This window comes from Maylandia zebra, linkage group LG12 (assembly GCF_041146795.1).
Source record: "Maylandia zebra isolate NMK-2024a linkage group LG12, Mzebra_GT3a, whole genome shotgun sequence".
In the NCBI taxonomy this organism is placed as follows: Eukaryota; Metazoa; Chordata; class Actinopteri; order Cichliformes; family Cichlidae; genus Maylandia; species Maylandia zebra.
The window spans coordinates 628,284-652,856 of NC_135178.1; positions in this window are offsets into that span (position 1 = coordinate 628,284).

Genomic DNA, 24,573 nt, shown 5'->3' on the forward strand with positions numbered 1-24,573 from the left:
CAGTGAGAAACGCATTGTCTTGGCGAAATAAAGCGTTTTTCAACCACTTCATATAAATCGCTGTAACTTTTGATAGAAGACTCAGACAAACATGTTTATGGCTTTATCTTATAGAACTCAATATCCCCGTGCTGGGCAAACAGGTTTTGCAGCCGTTTGAGCTAAGATTTTAAAATTATTCACATAATGAAAACCTATACTTTGTCTCGGGCGAGTTTCCCATTCAAATGCATGTAACAGTGAGAAACGCATTGTCTTGGCGAAATAAAGCGTTTTTCAACCACTTCATATAAATCGCTGTAACTTTTGATAGAAGACTCAGACAAACATGTTTATGGCTTTATCTTATAGAACTCAATATCCCCGTGCTGGGCAAACAGGTTTTGCAGCCGTTTGAGCTAAGATTTCAAAATTATTCACATAATGAAAACCTATACTTTGTCTCGGGCGAGTTTCCCATTCAAATGCATGTAACAGTGAGAAACGCATTGTCTTGGCGAAATAAAGCGTTTTCGTACAACTTCATATAAATCGCTGTAACTTTTGATAGAAGACTCAGACAAACATGTTTATGGCTTTATCTTATAGAACTCAATATCCCCGTGCTGGGCAAACAGGTTTTGCAGCCGTTTGAGCTAAGATTTCAAAATTATTCACATAATGAAAACCTATACTTTGTCTCGGGCGAGTTTCCCATTCAAATGCATGTAACAGTGAGAAACACACTGTCTTGGCGAAATAAAGCGTTTTTCAACCACTTCATATAAATCGCTGTAACTTTTGATAGAAGACTCAGACAAACATGTTTATGGCTTTATCTTATAGAACTCAATATCCCCGTGCTGGGCAAACAGGTTTTGCAGCCGTTTGAGCTAAGATTTTAAAATTATTCACATAATGAAAACCTATACTTTGTCTCGGGCGAGTTTCCCATTCAAATGCATGTAACAGTGAGAAACACACTGTCTTGGCAAAATAAAGCGTTTTTCAACCACTTCATATAAATCGCTGTAACTTTTGATAGAAGACTCAGACAAACATGTTTATGGCTTTATCTTATAGAACTCAATATCCCCGTGCTGGGCAAACAGGTTTTGCAGCCGTTTGAGCTAAGATTTCAAAATTATTCACATAATGAAAACCTATACTTTGTCTCGGGCGAGTTTCCCATTCAAATGCATGTAACAGTGAGAAACACACTGTCTTGGCGAAATAAAGCGTTTTTCAACCACTTCATATAAATCGCTGTAACTTTTGATAGAAGACTCAGACAAACATGTTTATGGCTTTATCTTATAGAACTCAATATCCCCGTGCTGGGCAAACAGGTTTTGCAGCCGTTTGAGCTAAGATTTCAAAATTATTCACATAATGAAAACCTATACTTTGTCTCGGGTGAGTTTCCCATTCAAATGCATGTAACAGTGAGAAACACACTGTCTTGGCGAAATAAAGCGTTTTTCAACCACTTCATATAAATCGCTGTAACTTTTGATAGAAGACTCAGACAAACATGTTTATGGCTTTATCTTATAGAACTCAATATCCCCGTGCTGGGCAAACAGGTTTTGCAGCCGTTTGAGCTAAGATTTCAAAATTATTCACATAATGAAAACCTATACTTTGTCTCGGGCGAGTTTCCCATTCAAATGCATGTAACAGTGAGAAACGCATTGTCTTGGCGAAATAAAGCGTTTTTGAACAACTTCATATAAATCGCTGTAACTTTTGATAGAAGACTCAGACAAACATGTTTATGGCTTTATCTTATAGAACTCAATATCCCCGTGCTGGGCAAACAGGTTTTGCAGCCGTTTGAGCTAAGATTTTAAAATTATTCACATAATGATAACCTATACTTTGTTTCAGGCGAGTTTCCCATTCAAATGCATGTAACAGTGAGAAACGCATTGTCTTGGCGAAATAAAGCGTTTTCGTACAACTTCATATAAATCGCTGTAACTTTTGATAGAAGACTCAGACAAACATGTTTATGGCTTTATCTTATAGAACTCAATATCCCCGTGCTGGGCAAACAGGTTTTGCAGCCGTTTGAGCTAAGATTTCAAAATTATTCACATAATGAAAACCTATACTTTGTCTCGGGCGAGTTTCCCATTCAAATGCATGTAACAGTGAGAAACACACTGTCTTGGCGAAATAAAGCGTTTTTCAACCACTTCATATAAATCGCTGTAACTTTTGATAGAAGACTCAGACAAACATGTTTATGGCTTTATCTTATAGAACTCAATATCCCCGTGCTGGGCAAACAGGTTTTGCAGCCGATTGAGCTAAGATTTTAAAATTATTCACATAATGAAAACCTATACTTTGTCTCGGGCGAGTTTCCCATTCAAATGCATGTAACAGTGAGAAACGCATTGTCTTGGCGAAATAAAGCGTTTTTCAACCACTTCATATAAATCGCTGTAACTTTTGATAGAAGACTCAGACAAACATGTTTATGGCTTTATCTTATAGAACTCAATATCCCCGTGCTGGGCAAACAGGTTTTGCAGCCGTTTGAGCTAAGATTTTAAAATTATTCACATAATGAAAACCTATACTTTGTCTCGGGCGAGTTTCCCATTCAAATGCATGTAACAGTGAGAAACGCATTGTCTTGGCGAAATAAAGCGTTTTTCAACCACTTCATATAAATCGCTGTAACTTTTGATAGAAGACTCAGACAAACATGTTTATGGCTTTATCTTATAGAACTCAATATCCCCGTGCTGGGCAAACAGGTTTTGCAGCCGTTTGAGCTAAGATTTCAAAATTATTCACATAATGAAAACCTATACTTTGTCTCGGGCGAGTTTCCCATTCAAATGCATGTAACAGTGAGAAACGCATTGTCTTGGCGAAATAAAGCGTTTTCGTACAACTTCATATAAATCGCTGTAACTTTTGATAGAAGACTCAGACAAACATGTTTATGGCTTTATCTTATAGAACTCAATATCCCCGTGCTGGGCAAACAGGTTTTGCAGCCGTTTGAGCTAAGATTTCAAAATTATTCACATAATGAAAACCTATACTTTGTCTCGGGCGAGTTTCCCATTCAAATGCATGTAACAGTGAGAAACACACTGTCTTGGCGAAATAAAGCGTTTTTCAACCACTTCATATAAATCGCTGTAACTTTTGATAGAAGACTCAGACAAACATGTTTATGGCTTTATCTTATAGAACTCAATATCCCCGTGCTGGGCAAACAGGTTTTGCAGCCGTTTGAGCTAAGATTTTAAAATTATTCACATAATGAAAACCTATACTTTGTCTCGGGCGAGTTTCCCATTCAAATGCATGTAACAGTGAGAAACACACTGTCTTGGCAAAATAAAGCGTTTTTCAACCACTTCATATAAATCGCTGTAACTTTTGATAGAAGACTCAGACAAACATGTTTATGGCTTTATCTTATAGAACTCAATATCCCCGTGCTGGGCAAACAGGTTTTGCAGCCGTTTGAGCTAAGATTTCAAAATTATTCACATAATGAAAACCTATACTTTGTCTCGGGCGAGTTTCCCATTCAAATGCATGTAACAGTGAGAAACACACTGTCTTGGCGAAATAAAGCGTTTTTCAACCACTTCATATAAATCGCTGTAACTTTTGATAGAAGACTCAGACAAACATGTTTATGGCTTTATCTTATAGAACTCAATATCCCCGTGCTGGGCAAACAGGTTTTGCAGCCGTTTGAGCTAAGATTTCAAAATTATTCACATAATGAAAACCTATACTTTGTCTCGGGTGAGTTTCCCATTCAAATGCATGTAACAGTGAGAAACACACTGTCTTGGCGAAATAAAGCGTTTTTCAACCACTTCATATAAATCGCTGTAACTTTTGATAGAAGACTCAGACAAACATGTTTATGGCTTTATCTTATAGAACTCAATATCCCTGTGCTGGGCAAACAGGTTTTGCAGCCGTTTGAGCTAAGATTTCAAAATTATTCACATAATGAAAACCTATACTTTGTCTCGGGCGAGTTTCCCATTCAAATGCATGTAACAGTGAGAAACGCATTGTCTTGGCGAAATAAAGCGTTTTTGAACAACTTCATATAAATCGCTGTAACTTTTGATAGAAGACTCAGACAAACATGTTTATGGCTTTATCTTATAGAACTCAATATCCCCGTGCTGGGCAAACAGGTTTTGCAGCCGTTTGAGCTAAGATTTTAAAATTATTCACATAATGATAACCTATACTTTGTTTCAGGCGAGTTTCCCATTCAAATGCATGTAACAGTGAGAAACGCATTGTCTTGGCGAAATAAAGCGTTTTCGTACAACTTCATATAAATCGCTGTAACTTTTGATAGAAGACTCAGACAAACATGTTTATGGCTTTATCTTATAGAACTCAATATCCCCGTGCTGGGCAAACAGGTTTTGCAGCCGTTTGAGCTAAGATTTCAAAATTATTCACATAATGAAAACCTATACTTTGTCTCGGGCGAGTTTCCCATTCAAATGCATGTAACAGTGAGAAACACACTGTCTTGGCGAAATAAAGCGTTTTTCAACCACTTCATATAAATCGCTGTAACTTTTGATAGAAGACTCAGACAAACATGTTTATGGCTTTATCTTATAGAACTCAATATCCCCGTGCTGGGCAAACAGGTTTTGCAGCCGTTTGAGCTAAGATTTCAAAATTATTCACATAATGAAAACCTATACTTTGTCTCGGGCGAGTTTCCCATTCAAATGCATGTAACAGTGAGAAACACACTGTCTTGGCGAAATAAAGCGTTTTTCAACCACTTCATATAAATCGCTGTAACTTTTGATAGAAGACTCAGACAAACATGTTTATGGCTTTATCTTATAGAACTCAATATCCCCGTGCTGGGCAAACAGGTTTTGCAGCCGTTTGAGCTAAGATTTTAAAATTATTCACATAATGAAAACCTATACTTTGTCTCGGGCGAGTTTCCCATTCAAATGCATGTAACAGTGAGAAACACACTGTCTTGGCAAAATAAAGCGTTTTTCAACCACTTCATATAAATCGCTGTAACTTTTGATAGAAGACTCAGACAAACATGTTTATGGCTTTATCTTATAGAACTCAATATCCCCGTGCTGGGCAAACAGGTTTTGCAGCCGTTTGAGCTAAGATTTCAAAATTATTCACATAATGAAAACCTATACTTTGTCTCGGGCGAGTTTCCCATTCAAATGCATGTAACAGTGAGAAACACACTGTCTTGGCGAAATAAAGCGTTTTTCAACCACTTCATATAAATCGCTGTAACTTTTGATAGAAGACTCAGACAAACATGTTTATGGCTTTATCTTATAGAACTCAATATCCCCGTGCTGGGCAAACAGGTTTTGCAGCCGATTGAGCTAAGATTTTAAAATTATTCACATAATGAAAACCTATACTTTGTCTCGGGCGAGTTTCCCATTCAAATGCATGTAACAGTGAGAAACGCATTGTCTTGGCGAAATAAAGCGTTTTTCAACCACTTCATATAAATCGCTGTAACTTTTGATAGAAGACTCAGACAAACATGTTTATGGCTTTATCTTATAGAACTCAATATCCCCGTGCTGGGCAAACAGGTTTTGCAGCCGTTTGAGCTAAGATTTTAAAATTATTCACATAATGAAAACCTATACTTTGTCTCGGGCGAGTTTCCCATTCAAATGCATGTAACAGTGAGAAACACACTGTCTTGGCAAAATAAAGCGTTTTTCAACCACTTCATATAAATCGCTGTAACTTTTGATAGAAGACTCAGACAAACATGTTTATGGCTTTATCTTATAGAACTCAATATCCCCGTGCTGGGCAAACAGGTTTTGCAGCCGTTTGAGCTAAGATTTCAAAATTATTCACATAATGAAAACCTATACTTTGTCTCGGGCGAGTTTCCCATTCAAATGCATGTAACAGTGAGAAACACACTGTCTTGGCGAAATAAAGCGTTTTTCAACCACTTCATATAAATCGCTGTAACTTTTGATAGAAGACTCAGACAAACATGTTTATGGCTTTATCTTATAGAACTCAATATCCCCGTGCTGGGCAAACAGGTTTTGCAGCCGATTGAGCTAAGATTTTAAAATTATTCACATAATGAAAACCTATACTTTGTCTCGGGCGAGTTTCCCATTCAAATGCATGTAACAGTGAGAAACGCATTGTCTTGGCGAAATAAAGCGTTTTTCAACCACTTCATATAAATCGCTGTAACTTTTGATAGAAGACTCAGACAAACATGTTTATGGCTTTATCTTATAGAACTCAATATCCCCGTGCTGGGCAAACAGGTTTTGCAGCCGTTTGAGCTAAGATTTTAAAATTATTCACATAATGAAAACCTATACTTTGTCTCGGGCGAGTTTCCCATTCAAATGCATGTAACAGTGAGAAACACACTGTCTTGGCGAAATAAAGCGTTTTTCAACCACTTCATATAAATCGCTGTAACTTTTGATAGAAGACTCAGACAAACATGTTTATGGCTTTATCTTATAGAACTCAATATCCCCGTGCTGGGCAAACAGGTTTTGCAGCCGATTGAGCTAAGATTTTAAAATTATTCACATAATGAAAACCTATACTTTGTCTCGGGCGAGTTTCCCATTCAAATGCATGTAACAGTGAGAAACGCATTGTCTTGGCGAAATAAAGCGTTTTTCAACCACTTCATATAAATCGCTGTAACTTTTGATAGAAGACTCAGACAAACATGTTTATGGCTTTATCTTATAGAACTCAATATCCCCGTGCTGGGCAAACAGGTTTTGCAGCCGTTTGAGCTAAGATTTCAAAATTATTCACATAATGAAAACCTATACTTTGTCTCGGGCGAGTTTCCCATTCAAATGCATGTAACAGTGAGAAACACACTGTCTTGGCGAAATAAAGCGTTTTTCAACCACTTCATATAAATCGCTGTAACTTTTGATAGAAGACTCAGACAAACATGTTTATGGCTTTATCTTATAGAACTCAATATCCCCGTGCTGGGCAAACAGGTTTTGCAGCCGTTTGAGCTAAGATTTTAAAATTATTCACATAATGAAAACCTATACTTTGTCTCGGGCGAGTTTCCCATTCAAATGCATGTAACAGTGAGAAACACACTGTCTTGGCAAAATAAAGCGTTTTTCAACCACTTCATATAAATCGCTGTAACTTTTGATAGAAGACTCAGACAAACATGTTTATGGCTTTATCTTATAGAACTCAATATCCCCGTGCTGGGCAAACAGGTTTTGCAGCCGTTTGAGCTAAGATTTCAAAATTATTCACATAATGAAAACCTATACTTTGTCTCGGGCGAGTTTCCCATTCAAATGCATGTAACAGTGAGAAACACACTGTCTTGGCGAAATAAAGCGTTTTTCAACCACTTCATATAAATCGCTGTAACTTTTGATAGAAGACTCAGACAAACATGTTTATGGCTTTATCTTATAGAACTCAATATCCCCGTGCTGGGCAAACAGGTTTTGCAGCCGATTGAGCTAAGATTTTAAAATTATTCACATAATGAAAACCTATACTTTGTCTCGGGCGAGTTTCCCATTCAAATGCATGTAACAGTGAGAAACGCATTGTCTTGGCGAAATAAAGCGTTTTTCAACCACTTCATATAAATCGCTGTAACTTTTGATAGAAGACTCAGACAAACATGTTTATGGCTTTATCTTATAGAACTCAATATCCCCGTGCTGGGCAAACAGGTTTTGCAGCCGATTGAGCTAAGATTTTAAAATTATTCACATAATGAAAACCTATACTTTGTCTCGGGCGAGTTTCCCATTCAAATGCATGTAACAGTGAGAAACGCATTGTCTTGGCGAAATAAAGCGTTTTTCAACCACTTCATATAAATCGCTGTAACTTTTGATAGAAGACTCAGACAAACATGTTTATGGCTTTATCTTATAGAACTCAATATCCCCGTGCTGGGCAAACAGGTTTTGCAGCCGTTTGAGCTAAGATTTTAAAATTATTCACATAATGAAAACCTATACTTTGTCTCGGGCGAGTTTCCCATTCAAATGCATGTAACAGTGAGAAACACACTGTCTTGGCGAAATAAAGCGTTTTTCAACCACTTCATATAAATCGCTGTAACTTTTGATAGAAGACTCAGACAAACATGTTTATGGCTTTATCTTATAGAACTCAATATCCCCGTGCTGGGCAAACAGGTTTTGCAGCCGTTTGAGCTAAGATTTTAAAATTATTCACATAATGAAAACCTATACTTTGTCTCGGGCGAGTTTCCCATTCAAATGCATGTAACAGTGAGAAACACACTGTCTTGGCGAAATAAAGCGTTTTTCAACCACTTCATATAAATCGCTGTAACTTTTGATAGAAGACTCAGACAAACATGTTTATGGCTTTATCTTATAGAACTCAATATCCCCGTGCTGGGCAAACAGGTTTTGCAGCCGTTTGAGCTAAGATTTTAAAATTATTCACATAATGAAAACCTATACTTTGTCTCGGGCGAGTTTCCCATTCAAATGCATGTAACAGTGAGAAACACACTGTCTTGGCAAAATAAAGCGTTTTTCAACCACTTCATATAAATCGCTGTAACTTTTGATAGAAGACTCAGACAAACATGTTTATGGCTTTATCTTATAGAACTCAATATCCCCGTGCTGGGCAAACAGGTTTTGCAGCCGTTTGAGCTAAGATTTCAAAATTATTCACATAATGAAAACCTATACTTTGTCTCGGGCGAGTTTCCCATTCAAATGCATGTAACAGTGAGAAACACACTGTCTTGGCGAAATAAAGCGTTTTTCAACCACTTCATATAAATCGCTGTAACTTTTGATAGAAGACTCAGACAAACATGTTTATGGCTTTATCTTATAGAACTCAATATCCCCGTGCTGGGCAAACAGGTTTTGCAGCCGATTGAGCTAAGATTTTAAAATTATTCACATAATGAAAACCTATACTTTGTCTCGGGCGAGTTTCCCATTCAAATGCATGTAACAGTGAGAAACGCATTGTCTTGGCGAAATAAAGCGTTTTTCAACCACTTCATATAAATCGCTGTAACTTTTGATAGAAGACTCAGACAAACATGTTTATGGCTTTATCTTATAGAACTCAATATCCCCGTGCTGGGAAAACAGGTTTTGCAGCCGTTTGAGCTAAGATTTTAAAATTATTCACATAATGAAAACCTATACTTTGTCTCGGGCGAGTTTCCCATTCAAATGCATGTAACAGTGAGAAACACACTGTCTTGGCAAAATAAAGCGTTTTTCAACCACTTCATATAAATCGCTGTAACTTTTGATAGAAGACTCAGACAAACATGTTTATGGCTTTATCTTATAGAACTCAATATCCCCGTGCTGGGCAAACAGGTTTTGCAGCCGTTTGAGCTAAGATTTCAAAATTATTCACATAATGAAAACCTATACTTTGTCTCGGGCGAATTTCCCATTCAAATGCATGTAACAGTGAGAAACACACTGTCTTGGCGAAATAAAGCGTTTTTCAACCACTTCATATAAATCGCTGTAACTTTTGATAGAAGACTCAGACAAACATGTTTATGGCTTTATCTTATAGAACTCAATATCCCCGTGCTGGGCAAACAGGTTTTGCAGCCGTTTGAGCTAAGATTTTAAAATTATTCACATAATGAAAACCTATACTTTGTCTCGGGCGAGTTTCCCATTCAAATGCATGTAACAGTGAGAAACACACTGTCTTGGCAAAATAAAGCGTTTTTCAACCACTTCATATAAATCGCTGTAACTTTTGATAGAAGACTCAGACAAACATGTTTATGGCTTTATCTTATAGAACTCAATATCCCCGTGCTGGGCAAACAGGTTTTGCAGCCGTTTGAGCTAAGATTTCAAAATTATTCACATAATGAAAACCTATACTTTGTCTCGGGCGAGTTTCCCATTCAAATGCATGTAACAGTGAGAAACGCATTGTCTTGGCGAAATAAAGCGTTTTTGAACAACTTCATATAAATCGCTGTAACTTTTGATAGAAGACTCAGACAAACATGTTTATGGCTTTATCTTATAGAACTCAATATCCCCGTGCTGGGCAAACAGGTTTTGCAGCCGTTTGAGCTAAGATTTTAAAATTATTCACATAATGATAACCTATACTTTGTTTCAGGCGAGTTTCCCATTCAAATGCATGTAACAGTGAGAAACGCATTGTCTTGGCGAAATAAAGCGTTTTCGTACAACTTCATATAAATCGCTGTAACTTTTGATAGAAGACTCAGACAAACATGTTTATGGCTTTATCTTATAGAACTCAATATCCCCGTGCTGGGCAAACAGGTTTTGCAGCCGTTTGAGCTAAGATTTCAAAATTATTCACATAATGAAAACCTATACTTTGTCTCGGGCGAGTTTCCCATTCAAATGCATGTAACAGTGAGAAACACACTGTCTTGGCGAAATAAAGCGTTTTTCAACCACTTCATATAAATCGCTGTAACTTTTGATAGAAGACTCAGACAAACATGTTTATGGCTTTATCTTATAGAACTCAATATCCCCGTGCTGGGCAAACAGGTTTTGCAGCCGTTTGAGCTAAGATTTTAAAATTATTCACATAATGAAAACCTATACTTTGTCTCGGGCGAGTTTCCCATTCAAATGCATGTAACAGTGAGAAACACACTGTCTTGGCAAAATAAAGCGTTTTTCAACCACTTCATATAAATCGCTGTAACTTTTGATAGAAGACTCAGACAAACATGTTTATGGCTTTATCTTATAGAACTCAATATCCCCGTGCTGGGCAAACAGGTTTTGCAGCCGTTTGAGCTAAGATTTTAAAATTATTCACATAATGAAAACCTATACTTTGTCTCGGGCGAGTTTCCCATTCAAATGCATGTAACAGTGAGAAACACACTGTCTTGGCAAAATAAAGCGTTTTTCAACCACTTCATATAAATCGCTGTAACTTTTGATAGAAGACTCAGACAAACATGTTTATGGCTTTATCTTATAGAACTCAATATCCCCGTGCTGGGCAAACAGGTTTTGCAGCCGTTTGAGCTAAGATTTCAAAATTATTCACATAATGAAAACCTATACTTTGTTTCAGGCGAGTTTCCCATTCAAATGCATGTAACAGTGAGAAACGCATTGTCTTGGCGAAATAAAGCGTTTTTCAACCACTTCATATAAATCGCTGTAACTTTTGATAGAAGACTCAGACAAACATGTTTATGGCTTTATCTTATAGAACTCAATATCCCCGTGCTGGGCAAACAGGTTTTGCAGCCGTTTGAGCTAAGATTTTAAAATTATTCACATAATGAAAACCTATACTTTGTCTCGGGCGAGTTTCCCATTCAAATGCATGTAACAGTGAGAAACACACTGTCTTGGCAAAATAAAGCGTTTTTCAACCACTTCATATAAATCGCTGTAACTTTTGATAGAAGACTCAGACAAACATGTTTATGGCTTTATCTTATAGAACTCAATATCCCCGTGCTGGGCAAACAGGTTTTGCAGCCGTTTGAGCTAAGATTTCAAAATTATTCACATAATGAAAACCTATACTTTGTCTCGGGCGAGTTTCCCATTCAAATGCATGTAACAGTGAGAAACGCATTGTCTTGGCGAAATAAAGCGTTTTTCAACCACTTCATATAAATCGCTGTAACTTTTGATAGAAGACTCAGACAAACATGTTTATGGCTTTATCTTATAGAACTCAATATCCCCGTGCTGGGCAAACAGGTTTTGCAGCCGTTTGAGCTAAGATTTTAAAATTATTCACATAATGATAACCTATACTTTGTTTCAGGCGAGTTTCCCATTCAAATGCATGTAACAGTGAGAAACGCATTGTCTTGGCGAAATAAAGCGTTTTCGTACAACTTCATATAAATCGCTGTAACTTTTGATAGAAGACTCAGACAAACATGTTTATGGCTTTATCTTATAGAACTCAATATCCCCGTGCTGGGCAAACAGGTTTTGCAGCCGTTTGAGCTAAGATTTCAAAATTATTCACATAATGAAAACCTATACTTTGTCTCGGGCGAGTTTCCCATTCAAATGCATGTAACAGTGAGAAACGCATTGTCTTGGCGAAATAAAGCGTTTTTCAACAACTTCATATAAATCGCTGTAACTTTTGATAGAAGACTCAGACAAACATGTTTATGGCTTTATCTTATAGAACTCAATATCCCCGTGCTGGGCAAACAGGTTTTGCAGCCGATTGAGCTAAGATTTTAAAATTATTCACATAATGAAAACCTATACTTTGTCTCGGGCGAGTTTCCCATTCAAATGCATGTAACAGTGAGAAACACACTGTCTTGGCAAAATAAAGCGTTTTTCAACCACTTCATATAAATCGCTGTAACTTTTGATAGAAGACTCAGACAAACATGTTTATGGCTTTATCTTATAGAACTCAATATCCCCGTGCTGGGCAAACAGGTTTTGCAGCCGTTTGAGCTAAGATTTTAAAATTATTCACATAATGAAAACCTATACTTTGTCTCGGGCGAGTTTCCCATTCAAATGCATGTAACAGTGAGAAACGCATTGTCTTGGCGAAATAAAGCGTTTTTCAACCACTTCATATAAATCGCTGTAACTTTTGATAGAAGACTCAGACAAACATGTTTATGGCTTTATCTTATAGAACTCAATATCCCCGTGCTGGGCAAACAGGTTTTGCAGCCGTTTGAGCTAAGATTTTAAAATTATTCACATAATGATAACCTATACTTTGTTTCAGGCGAGTTTCCCATTCAAATGCATGTAACAGTGAGAAACGCATTGTCTTGGCGAAATAAAGCGTTTTCGTACAACTTCATATAAATCGCTGTAACTTTTGATAGAAGACTCAGACAAACATGTTTATGGCTTTATCTTATAGAACTCAATATCCCCGTGCTGGGCAAACAGGTTTTGCAGCCGTTTGAGCTAAGATTTCAAAATTATTCACATAATGAAAACCTATACTTTGTCTCGGGCGAGTTTCCCATTCAAATGCATGTAACAGTGAGAAACACACTGTCTTGGCGAAATAAAGCGTTTTTCAACCACTTCATATAAATCGCTGTAACTTTTGATAGAAGACTCAGACAAACATGTTTATGGCTTTATCTTATAGAACTCAATATCCCCGTGCTGGGCAAACAGGTTTTGCAGCCGTTTGAGCTAAGATTTTAAAATTATTCACATAATGAAAACCTATACTTTGTCTCGGGCGAGTTTCCCATTCAAATGCATGTAACAGTGAGAAACACACTGTCTTGGCAAAATAAAGCGTTTTTCAACCACTTCATATAAATCGCTGTAACTTTTGATAGAAGACTCAGACAAACATGTTTATGGCTTTATCTTATAGAACTCAATATCCCCGTGCTGGGCAAACAGGTTTTGCAGCCGTTTGAGCTAAGATTTTAAAATTATTCACATAATGAAAACCTATACTTTGTCTCGGGCGAGTTTCCCATTCAAATGCATGTAACAGTGAGAAACACACTGTCTTGGCAAAATAAAGCGTTTTTCAACCACTTCATATAAATCGCTGTAACTTTTGATAGAAGACTCAGACAAACATGTTTATGGCTTTATCTTATAGAACTCAATATCCCCGTGCTGGGCAAACAGGTTTTGCAGCCGTTTGAGCTAAGATTTCAAAATTATTCACATAATGAAAACCTATACTTTGTCTCGGGCGAGTTTCCCATTCAAATGCATGTAACAGTGAGAAACACACTGTCTTGGCGAAATAAAGCGTTTTTCAACCACTTCATATAAATCGCTGTAACTTTTGATAGAAGACTCAGACAAACATGTTTATGGCTTTATCTTATAGAACTCAATATCCCCGTGCTGGGCAAACAGGTTTTGCAGCCGATTGAGCTAAGATTTTAAAATTATTCACATAATGAAAACCTATACTTTGTCTCGGGCGAGTTTCCCATTCAAATGCATGTAACAGTGAGAAACACACTGTCTTGGCAAAATAAAGCGTTTTTCAACCACTTCATATAAATCGCTGTAACTTTTGATAGAAGACTCAGACAAACATGTTTATGGCTTTATCTTATAGAACTCAATATCCCCGTGCTGGGCAAACAGGTTTTGCAGCCGTTTGAGCTAAGATTTTAAAATTATTCACATAATGAAAACCTATACTTTGTCTCGGGCGAGTTTCCCATTCAAATGCATGTAACAGTGAGAAACACACTGTCTTGGCAAAATAAAGCGTTTTTCAACCACTTCATATAAATCGCTGTAACTTTTGATAGAAGACTCAGACAAACATGTTTATGGCTTTATCTTATAGAACTCAATATCCCCGTGCTGGGCAAACAGGTTTTGCAGCCGTTTGAGCTAAGATTTTAAAATTATTCACATAATGAAAACCTATACTTTGTCTCGGGCGAGTTTCCCATTCAAATGCATGTAACAGTGAGAAACGCATTGTCTTGGCGAAATAAAGCGTTTTTCAACCACTTCATATAAATCGCTGTAACTTTTGATAGAAGACTCAGACAAACATGTTTATGGCTTTATCTTATAGAACTCAATATCCCCGTGCTGGGCAAACAGGTTTTGCAGCCGTTTGAGCTAAGATTTTAAAATTATTCACATAATGATAACCTATACTTTGTTTCAGGCGAGTTTCCCATTCAAATGCATGTAACAGTGAGAAACGCATTGTCTTGGCGAAATAAAGCGTTTTCGTACAACTTCATATAAATCGCTGTAACTTTTGATAGAAGACTCAGACAAACATGTTTATGGCTTTATCTTATAGAACTCAATATCCCCGTGCTGGGCAAACAGGTTTTGCAGCCGTTTGAGCTAAGATTTCAAAATTATTCACATAATGAAAACCTATACTTTGTCTCGGGCGAGTTTCCCATTCAAATGCATGTAACAGTGAGAAACACACTGTCTTGGCGAAATAAAGCGTTTTTCAACCACTTCATATAAATCGCTGTAACTTTTGATAGAAGACTCAGACAAACATGTTTATGGCTTTATCTTATAGAACTCAATATCCCCGTGCTGGGCAAACAGGTTTTGCAGCCGTTTGAGCTAAGATTTTAAAATTATTCACATAATGAAAACCTATACTTTGTCTCGGGCGAGTTTCCCATTCAAATGCATGTAACAGTGAGAAACACACTGTCTTGGCAAAATAAAGCGTTTTTCAACCACTTCATATAAATCGCTGTAACTTTTGATAGAAGACTCAGACAAACATGTTTATGGCTTTATCTTATAGAACTCAATATCCCCGTGCTGGGCAAACAGGTTTTGCAGCCGTTTGAGCTAAGATTTTAAAATTATTCACATAATGAAAACCTATACTTTGTCTCGGGCGAGTTTCCCATTCAAATGCATGTAACAGTGAGAAACACACTGTCTTGGCAAAATAAAGCGTTTTTCAACCACTTCATATAAATCGCTGTAACTTTTGATAGAAGACTCAGACAAACATGTTTATGGCTTTATCTTATAGAACTCAATATCCCCGTGCTGGGCAAACAGGTTTTGCAGCCGTTTGAGCTAAGATTTCAAAATTATTCACATAATGAAAACCTATACTTTGTCTCGGGCGAGTTTCCCATTCAAATGCATGTAACAGTGAGAAACACACTGTCTTGGCGAAATAAAGCGTTTTTCAACCACTTCATATAAATCGCTGTAACTTTTGATAGAAGACTCAGACAAACATGTTTATGGCTTTATCTTATAGAACTCAATATCCCCGTGCTGGGCAAACAGGTTTTGCAGCCGATTGAGCTAAGATTTTAAAATTATTCACATAATGAAAACCTATACTTTGTCTCGGGCGAGTTTCCCATTCAAATGCATGTAACAGTGAGAAACGCATTGTCTTGGCGAAATAAAGCGTTTTTCAACCACTTCATATAAATCGCTGTAACTTTTGATAGAAGACTCAGACAAACATGTTTATGGCTTTATCTTATAGAACTCAATATCCCCGTGCTGGGCAAACAGGTTTTGCAGCCGTTTGAGCTAAGATTTTAAAATTATTCACATAATGAAAACCTATACTTTGTCTCGGGCGAGTTTCCCATTCAAATGCATGTAACAGTGAGAAACACACTGTCTTGGCAAAATAAAGCGTTTTTCAACCACTTCATATAAATCGCTGTAACTTTTGATAGAAGACTCAGACAAACATGTTTATGGCTTTATCTTATAGAACTCAATATCCCCGTGCTGGGCAAACAGGTTTTGCAGCCGTTTGAGCTAAGATTTCAAAATTATTCACATAATGAAAACCTATACTTTGTCTCGGGCGAGTTTCCCATTCAAATGCATGTAACAGTGAGAAACACACTGTCTTGGCGAAATAAAGCGTTTTTCAACCACTTCATATAAATCGCTGTAACTTTTGATAGAAGACTCAGACAAACATGTTTATGGCTTTATCTTATAGAACTCAATATCCCCGTGCTGGGCAAACAGGTTTTGCAGCCGTTTGAGCTAAGATTTCAAAATTATTCACATAATGAAAACCTATACTTTGTCTCGGGCGAGTTTCCCATTCAAATGCATGTAACAGTGAGAAACGCATTGTCTTGGCGAAATAAAGCGTTTTTGAACAACTTCATATAAATCGCTGTAACTTTTGATAGAAGACTCAGACAAACATGTTTATGGCTTTATCTTATAGAACTCAATATCCCCGTGCTGGGCAAACAGGTTTTGCAGCCGATTGAGCTAAGATTTTAAAATTATTCACATAATGAAAACCTATACTTTGTCTCGGGCGAGTTTCCCATTCAAATGCATGTAACAGTGAGAAACGCATTGTCTTGGCGAAATAAAGCGTTTTTCAACCACTTCATATAAATCGCTGTAACTTTTGATAGAAGACTCAGACAAACATGTTTATGGCTTTATCTTATAGAACTCAATATCCCTGTGCTGGGCAAACAGGTTTTGCAGCCGTTTGAGCTAAGATTTCAAAATTATTCACATAATGAAAACCTATACTTTGTCTCGGGCGAGTTTCCCATTCAAATGCATGTAACAGTGAGAAACGCATTGTCTTGGCGAAATAAAGCGTTTTTGAACAACTTCATATAAATCGCTGTAACTTTTGATAGAAGACTCAGACAAACATGTTTATGGCTTTATCTTATAGAACTCAATATCCCCGTGCTGGGCAAACAGGTTTTGCAGCCGTTTGAGCTAAGATTTTAAAATTATTCACATAATGATAACCTATACTTTGTTTCAGGCGAGTTTCCCATTCAAATGCATGTAACAGTGAGAAACGCATTGTCTTGGCGAAATAAAGCGTTTTCGTACAACTTCATATAAATCGCTGTAACTTTTGATAGAAGACTCAGACAAACATGTTTATGGCTTTATCTTATAGAACTCAATATCCCCGTGCTGGGCAAACAGGTTTTGCAGCCGTTTGAGCTAAGATTTCAAAATTATTCACATAATGAAAACCTATACTTTGTCTCGGGCGAGTTTCCCATTCAAATGCATGTAACAGTGAGAAACACACTGTCTTGGCGAAATAAAGCGTTTTTCAACCACTTCATATAAATCGCTGTAACTTTTGATAGAAGACTCAGACAAACATGTTTATGGCTTTATCTTATAGAACTCAATATCCCCGTGCTGGGCAAACAGGTTTTGCAGCCGATTGAGCTAAGATTTTAAAATTATTCACATAATGAAAACCTATACTTTGTCTCGGGCGAGTTTCCCATTCAAATGCATGTAACAGTGAGAAACGCATTGTCTTGGCGAAATAAAGCGTTTTTCAACCACTTCATATAAATCGCTGTAACTTTTGATAGAAGACTCAGACAAACATGTTTATGGCTTTATCTTATAGAACTCAATATCCCTGTGCTGGGCAAACAGGTTTTGCAGCCGATTGAGCTAAGATTTTAAAATTATTCACATAATGAAAACCTATACTTTGTCTCGGGCGAGTTTCCCATTCAAATGCATGTAACAGTGAGAAACGCATTGTCTTGGCGAAATAAAGCGTTTTTCAACCACTTCATATAAATCGCTGTAACTTTTGATAGAAGACTCAGACAAACATGTTTATGGCTTTATCTTATAGAACTCAATATCCCTGTGCTGGGCAAACAGGTTTTGCAGCCGTTTGAGCTAAGATTTTAAAATTATTCACATAATGATAACCTATACTTTGTTTCAGGCGAGTTTCCCATTCAAATGCATGTAACAGTGAGAAACGCATTGTCTTGGCGAAATAAAGCGTTTTCGTACAACTTCATATAAATCGCTGTAACTTTTGATAGAAGACTCAGACAAACATGTTTATGGCTTTATCTTATAGAACTCAATATCCCCGTGCTGGGCAAACAGGTTTTGCAGCCGTTTGAGCTAAGATTTTAAAATTATTCACATAATGAAAACCTATACTTTGTCTCGGGCGAGTTTCCCATTCAAATGCATGTAACAGTGAGAAACACACTGTCTTGGCGAAATAAAGCGTTTTTCAACCACTTCATATAAATCGCTGTAACTTTTGATAGAAGACTCAGACAAACATGTTTATGGCTTTATCTTATAGAACTCAATATCCCCGTGCTGGGCAAACAGGTTTTGCAGCCGATTGAGCTAAGATTTTAAAATTATTCACATAATGAAAACCTATACTTTGTCTCGGGCGAGTTTCCCATTCAAATGCATGTAACAGTGAGAAACGCATTGTCTTGGCGAAATAAAGCGTTTTTCAACCACTTCATATAAATCGCTGTAACTTTTGATAGAAGACTCAGACAAACATGTTTATGGCTTTATCTTATAGAACTCAATATCCCCGTGCTGGGCAAACAGGTTTTGCAGCCGTTTGAGCTAAGATTTTAAAATTATTCACATAATGAAAACCTATACTTTGTCTCGGGCGAGTTTCCCATTCAAATGCATGTAACAGTGAGAAACACACTGTCTTGGCAAAATAAAGCGTTTTTCAACCACTTCATATAAATCGCTGTAACTTTTGATAGAAGACTCAGACAAACATGTTTATGGCTTTATCTTATAGAACTCAATATCCCCGTGCTGGGCAAACAGGTTTTGCAGCCGTTTGAGCTAAGATTTCAAAATTATTCACATAATGAAAACCTATACTTTGTCTCGGGCGAGTTTCCCATTCAAATGCATGTAACAGTGAGAAACACACTGTCTTGGCGAAATAAAGCGTTTTTCAACCACTTCATATAAATCGCTGTAACTTTTGATAGAAGACTCAGACAAACATGTTTATGGCTTTATCTTATAGAACTCAATATCCCCGTGCTGGGCAAACAGGTTTTGCAGCCGTTTGAGCTAAGATTTTAAAATTATTCACATAATGAAAACCTATACTTTGTCTCGGGCGAGTTTCCCATTCAAATGCATGTAACAGTGAGAAACACACTGTCTTGGCAAAATAAAGCGTTTTTCAACCACTTCATATAAATCGCTGTAACTTTTGATAGAAGACTCAGACAAACATGTTTATGGCTTTATCTTATAGAACTCAATATCCCCGTGCTGGGCAAACAGGTTTTGCAGCCGATTGAGCTAAGATTTTAAAATTATTCACATAATGAAAACCTATACTTTGTCTCGGGCGAGTTTCCCATTCAAATGCATGTAACAGTGAGAAACGCATTGTCTTGGCGAAATAAAGCGTTTTTCAACCACTTCATATAAATCGCTGTAACTTTTGATAGAAGACTCAGACAAACATGTTTATGGCTTTATCTTATAGAACTCAATATCCCCGTGCTGGGCAAACAGGTTTTGCAGCCGTTTGAGCTAAGATTTTAAAATTATTCACATAATGAAAACCTATACTTTGTCTCGGGCGAGTTTCCCATTCAAATGCATGTAACAGTGAGAAACACACTGTCTTGGCAAAATAAAGCGTTTTTCAACCACTTCATATAAATCGCTGTAACTTTTGATAGAAGACTCAGACAAACATGTTTATGGCTTTATCTTATAGAACTCAATATCCCCGTGCTGGGCAAACAGGTTTTGCAGCCGTTTGAGCTAAGATTTCAAAATTATTCACATAATGAAAACCTATACTTTGTCTCGGGCGAGTTTCCCATTCAAATGCATGTAACAGTGAGAAACACACTGTCTTGGCGAAATAAAGCGTTTTTCAACCACTTCATATAAATCGCTGTAACTTTTGATAGAAGACTCAGACAAACATGTTTATGGCTTTATCTTATAGAACTCAATATCCCCGTGCTGGGCAAACAGGTTTTGCAGCCGATTGAGCTAAGATTTTAAAATTATTCACATAATGAAAACCTATACTTTGTCTCGGGCGAGTTTCCCATTCAAATGCATGTAACAGTGAGAAACGCATTGTCTTGGCGAAATAAAGCGTTTTTCAACCACTTCATATAAATCGCTGTAACTTTTGATAGAAGACTCAGACAAACATGTTTATGGCTTTATCTTATAGAACTCAATATCCCTGTGCTGGGCAAACAGGTTTTGCAGCCGATTGAGCTAAGATTTTAAAATTATTCACATAATGAAAACCTATACTTTGTCTCGGGCGAGTTTCCCATTCAAATGCATGTAACAGTGAGAAACGCATTGTCTTGGCGAAATAAAGCGTTTTTCAACCACTTCATATAAATCGCTGTAACTTTTGATAGAAGACTCAGACAAACATGTTTATGGCTTTATCTTATAGAACTCAATATCCCTGTGCTGGGCAAACAGGTTTTGCAGCCGTTTGAGCTAAGATTTCAAAATTATTCACATAATGAAAACCTATACTTTGTTTCAGGCGAGTTTCCCATTCAAATGCATGTAACAGTGAGAAACGCATTGTCTTGGCGAAATAAAGCGTTTTCGTACAACTTCATATAAATCGCTGTAACTTTTGATAGAAGACTCAGACAAACATGTTTATGGCTTTATCTTATAGAACTCAATATCCCCGTGCTGGGCAAACAGGTTTTGCAGCCGTTTGAGCTAAGATTTCAAAATTATTCACATAATGAAAACCTATACTTTGTCTCGGGCGAGTTTCCCATTCAAATGCATGTAACAGTGAGAAACACACTGTCTTGGCGAAATAAAGCGTTTTTCAACCACTTCATATAAATCGCTGTAACTTTTGATAGAAGACTCAGACAAACATGTTTATGGCTTTATCTTATAGAACTCAATATCCCCGTGCTGGGCAAACAGGTTTTGCAGCCGATTGAGCTAAGATTTTAAAATTATTCACATAATGAAAACCTATACTTTGTCTCGGGCGAGTTTCCCATTCAAATGCATGTAACAGTGAGAAACGCATTGTCTTGGCGAAATAAAGCGTTTTTCAACCACTTCATATAAATCGCTGTAACTTTTGATAGAAGACTCAGACAAACATGTTTATGGCTTTATCTTATAGAACTCAATATCCCCGTGCTGGGCAAACAGGTTTTGCAGCCGTTTGAGCTAAGATTTCAAAATTATTCACATAATGAAAACCTATACTTTGTCTCGGGCGAGTTTCCCATTCAAATGCATGTAACAGTGAGAAACACACTGTCTTGGCGAAATAAAGCGTTTTTCAACCACTTCATATAAATCGCTGTAACTTTTGATAGAAGACTCAGACAAACATGTTTATGGCTTTATCTTATAGAACTCAATATCCCCGTGCTGGGCAAACAGGTTTTGCAGCCGTTTGAGCTAAGATTTTAAAATTATTCACATAATGAAAACCTATACTTTGTCTCGGGCGAGTTTCCCATTCAAATGCATGTAACAGTGAGAAACACACTGTCTTGGCAAAATAAAGCGTTTTTCAACCACTTCATATAAATCGCTGTAACTTTTGATAGAAGACTCAGACAAACATGTTTATGGCTTTATCTTATAGAACTCAATATCCCCGTGCTGGGCAAACAGGTTTTGCAGCCGATTGAGCTAAGATTTTAAAATTATTCACATAATGAAAACCTATACTTTGTCTCGGGCGAGTTTCCCATTCAAATGCATGTAACAGTGAGAAACGCATTGTCTTGGCGAAATAAAGCGTTTTTCAACCACTTCATATAAATCGCTGTAACTTTTGATAGAAGACTCAGACAAACATGTTTATGGCTTTATCTTATAGAACTCAATATCCCCGTGCTGGGCAAACAGGTTTTGCAGCCGTTTGAGCTAAGATTTTAAAATTATTCACATAATGAAAACCTATACTTTGTCTCGGGCGAGTTTCCCATTCAAATGCATGTAACAGTGAGAAACACACTGTCTTGGCAAAATAAAGCGTTTTTCAACCACTTCATATAAATCGCTGTAACTTTTGATAGAAGACTCAGACAAACATGTTTATGGCTTTATCTTATAGAACTCAATATCCCCGTGCTGGGCAAACAGGTTTTGCAGCCGTTTGAGCTAAGATTTCAAAATTATTCACATAATGAAAACCTATACTTTGTCTCGGGCGAGTTTCCCATTCAAATGCATGTAACAGTGAGAAACACACTGTCTTGGCGAAATAAAGCGTTTTTCAACCACTTCATATAAATCGCTGTAACTTTTGATAGAAGACTCAGACAAACATGTTTATGGCTTTATCTTATAGAACTCAATATCCCCGTGCTGGGCAAACAGGTTTTGCAGCCGTTTGAGCTAAGATTTTAAAATTATTCACATAATGAAAACCTATACTTTGTCTCGGGCGAGTTTCCCATTCAAATGCATGTAACAGTGAGAAACACACTGTCTTGGCAAAATAAAGCGTTTTTCAACCACTTCATATAAATCGCTGTAACTTTTGATAGAAGACTCAGACAAACATGTTTATGGCTTTATCTTATAGAACTCAATATCCCCGTGCTGGGCAAACAGGTTTTGCAGCCGTTTGAGCTAAGATTTCAAAATTATTCACATAATGAAAACCTATACTTTGTCTCGGGCGAGTTTCCCATTCAAATGCATGTAACAGTGAGAAACGCATTGTCTTGGCGAAATAAAGCGTTTTTGAACAACTTCATATAAATCGCTGTAACTTTTGATAGAAGACTCAGACAAACATGTTTATGGCTTTATCTTATAGAACTCAATATCCCCGTGCTGGGCAAACAGGTTTTGCAGCCGTTTGAGCTAAGATTTTAAAATTATTCACATAATGATAACCTATACTTTGTTTCAGGCGAGTTTCCCATTCAAATGCATGTAACAGTGAGAAACGCATTGTCTTGGCGAAATAAAGCGTTTTCGTACAACTTCATATAAATCGCTGTAACTTTTGATAGAAGACTCAGACAAACATGTTTATGGCTTTATCTTATAGAACTCAATATCCCCGTGCTGGGCAAACAGGTTTTGCAGCCGTTTGAGCTAAGATTTCAAAATTATTCACATAATGAAAACCTATACTTTGTCTCGGGCGAGTTTCCCATTCAAATGCATGTAACAGTGAGAAACGCATTGTCTTGGCGAAATAAAGCGTTTTTGAACAACTTCATATAAATCGCTGTAACTTTTGATAGAAGACTCAGACAAACATGTTTATGGCTTTATCTTATAGAACTCAATATCCCCGTGCTGGGCAAACAGGTTTTGCAGCCGTTTGAGCTAAGATTTTAAAATTATTCACATAATGATAACCTATACTTTGTTTCAGGCGAGTTTCCCATTCAAATGCATGTAACAGTGAGAAACGCATTGTCTTGGCGAAATAAAGCGTTTTCGTACAACTTCATATAAATCGCTGTAACTTTTGATAGAAGACTCAGACAAACATGTTTATGGCTTTATCTTATAGAACTCAATATCCCCGTGCTGGGCAAACAGGTTTTGCAGCCGTTTGAGCTAAGATTTCAAAATTATTCACATAATGAAAACCTATACTTTGTCTCGGGCGAGTTTCCCATTCAAATGCATGTAACAGTGAGAAACACACTGTCTTGGCAAAATAAAGCGTTTTTCAACCACTTCATATAAATCGCTGTAACTTTTGATAGAAGACTCAGACAAACATGTTTATGGCTTTATCTTATAGAACTCAATATCCCCGTGCTGGGCAAACAGGTTTTGCAGCCGTTTGAGCTAAGATTTCAAAATTATTCACATAATGAAAACCTATACTTTGTCTCGGGCGAGTTTCCCATTCAAATGCATGTAACAGTGAGAAACACACTGTCTTGGCGAAATAAAGCGTTTTTCAACCACTTCATATAAATCGCTGTAACTTTTGATAGAAGACTCAGACAAACATGTTTATGGCTTTATCTTATAGAACTCAATATCCCCGTGCTGGGCAAACAGGTTTTGCAGCCGTTTGAGCTAAGATTTTAAAATTATTCACATAATGAAAACCTATACTTTGTCTCGGGCGAGTTTCCCATTCAAATGCATGTAACAGTGAGAAACACACTGTCTTGGCAAAATAAAGCGTTTTTCAACCACTTCATATAAATCGCTGTAACTTTTGATAGAAGACTCAGACAAACATGTTTATGGCTTTATCTTATAGAACTCAATATCCCCGTGCTGGGCAAACAGGTTTTGCAGCCGTTTGAGC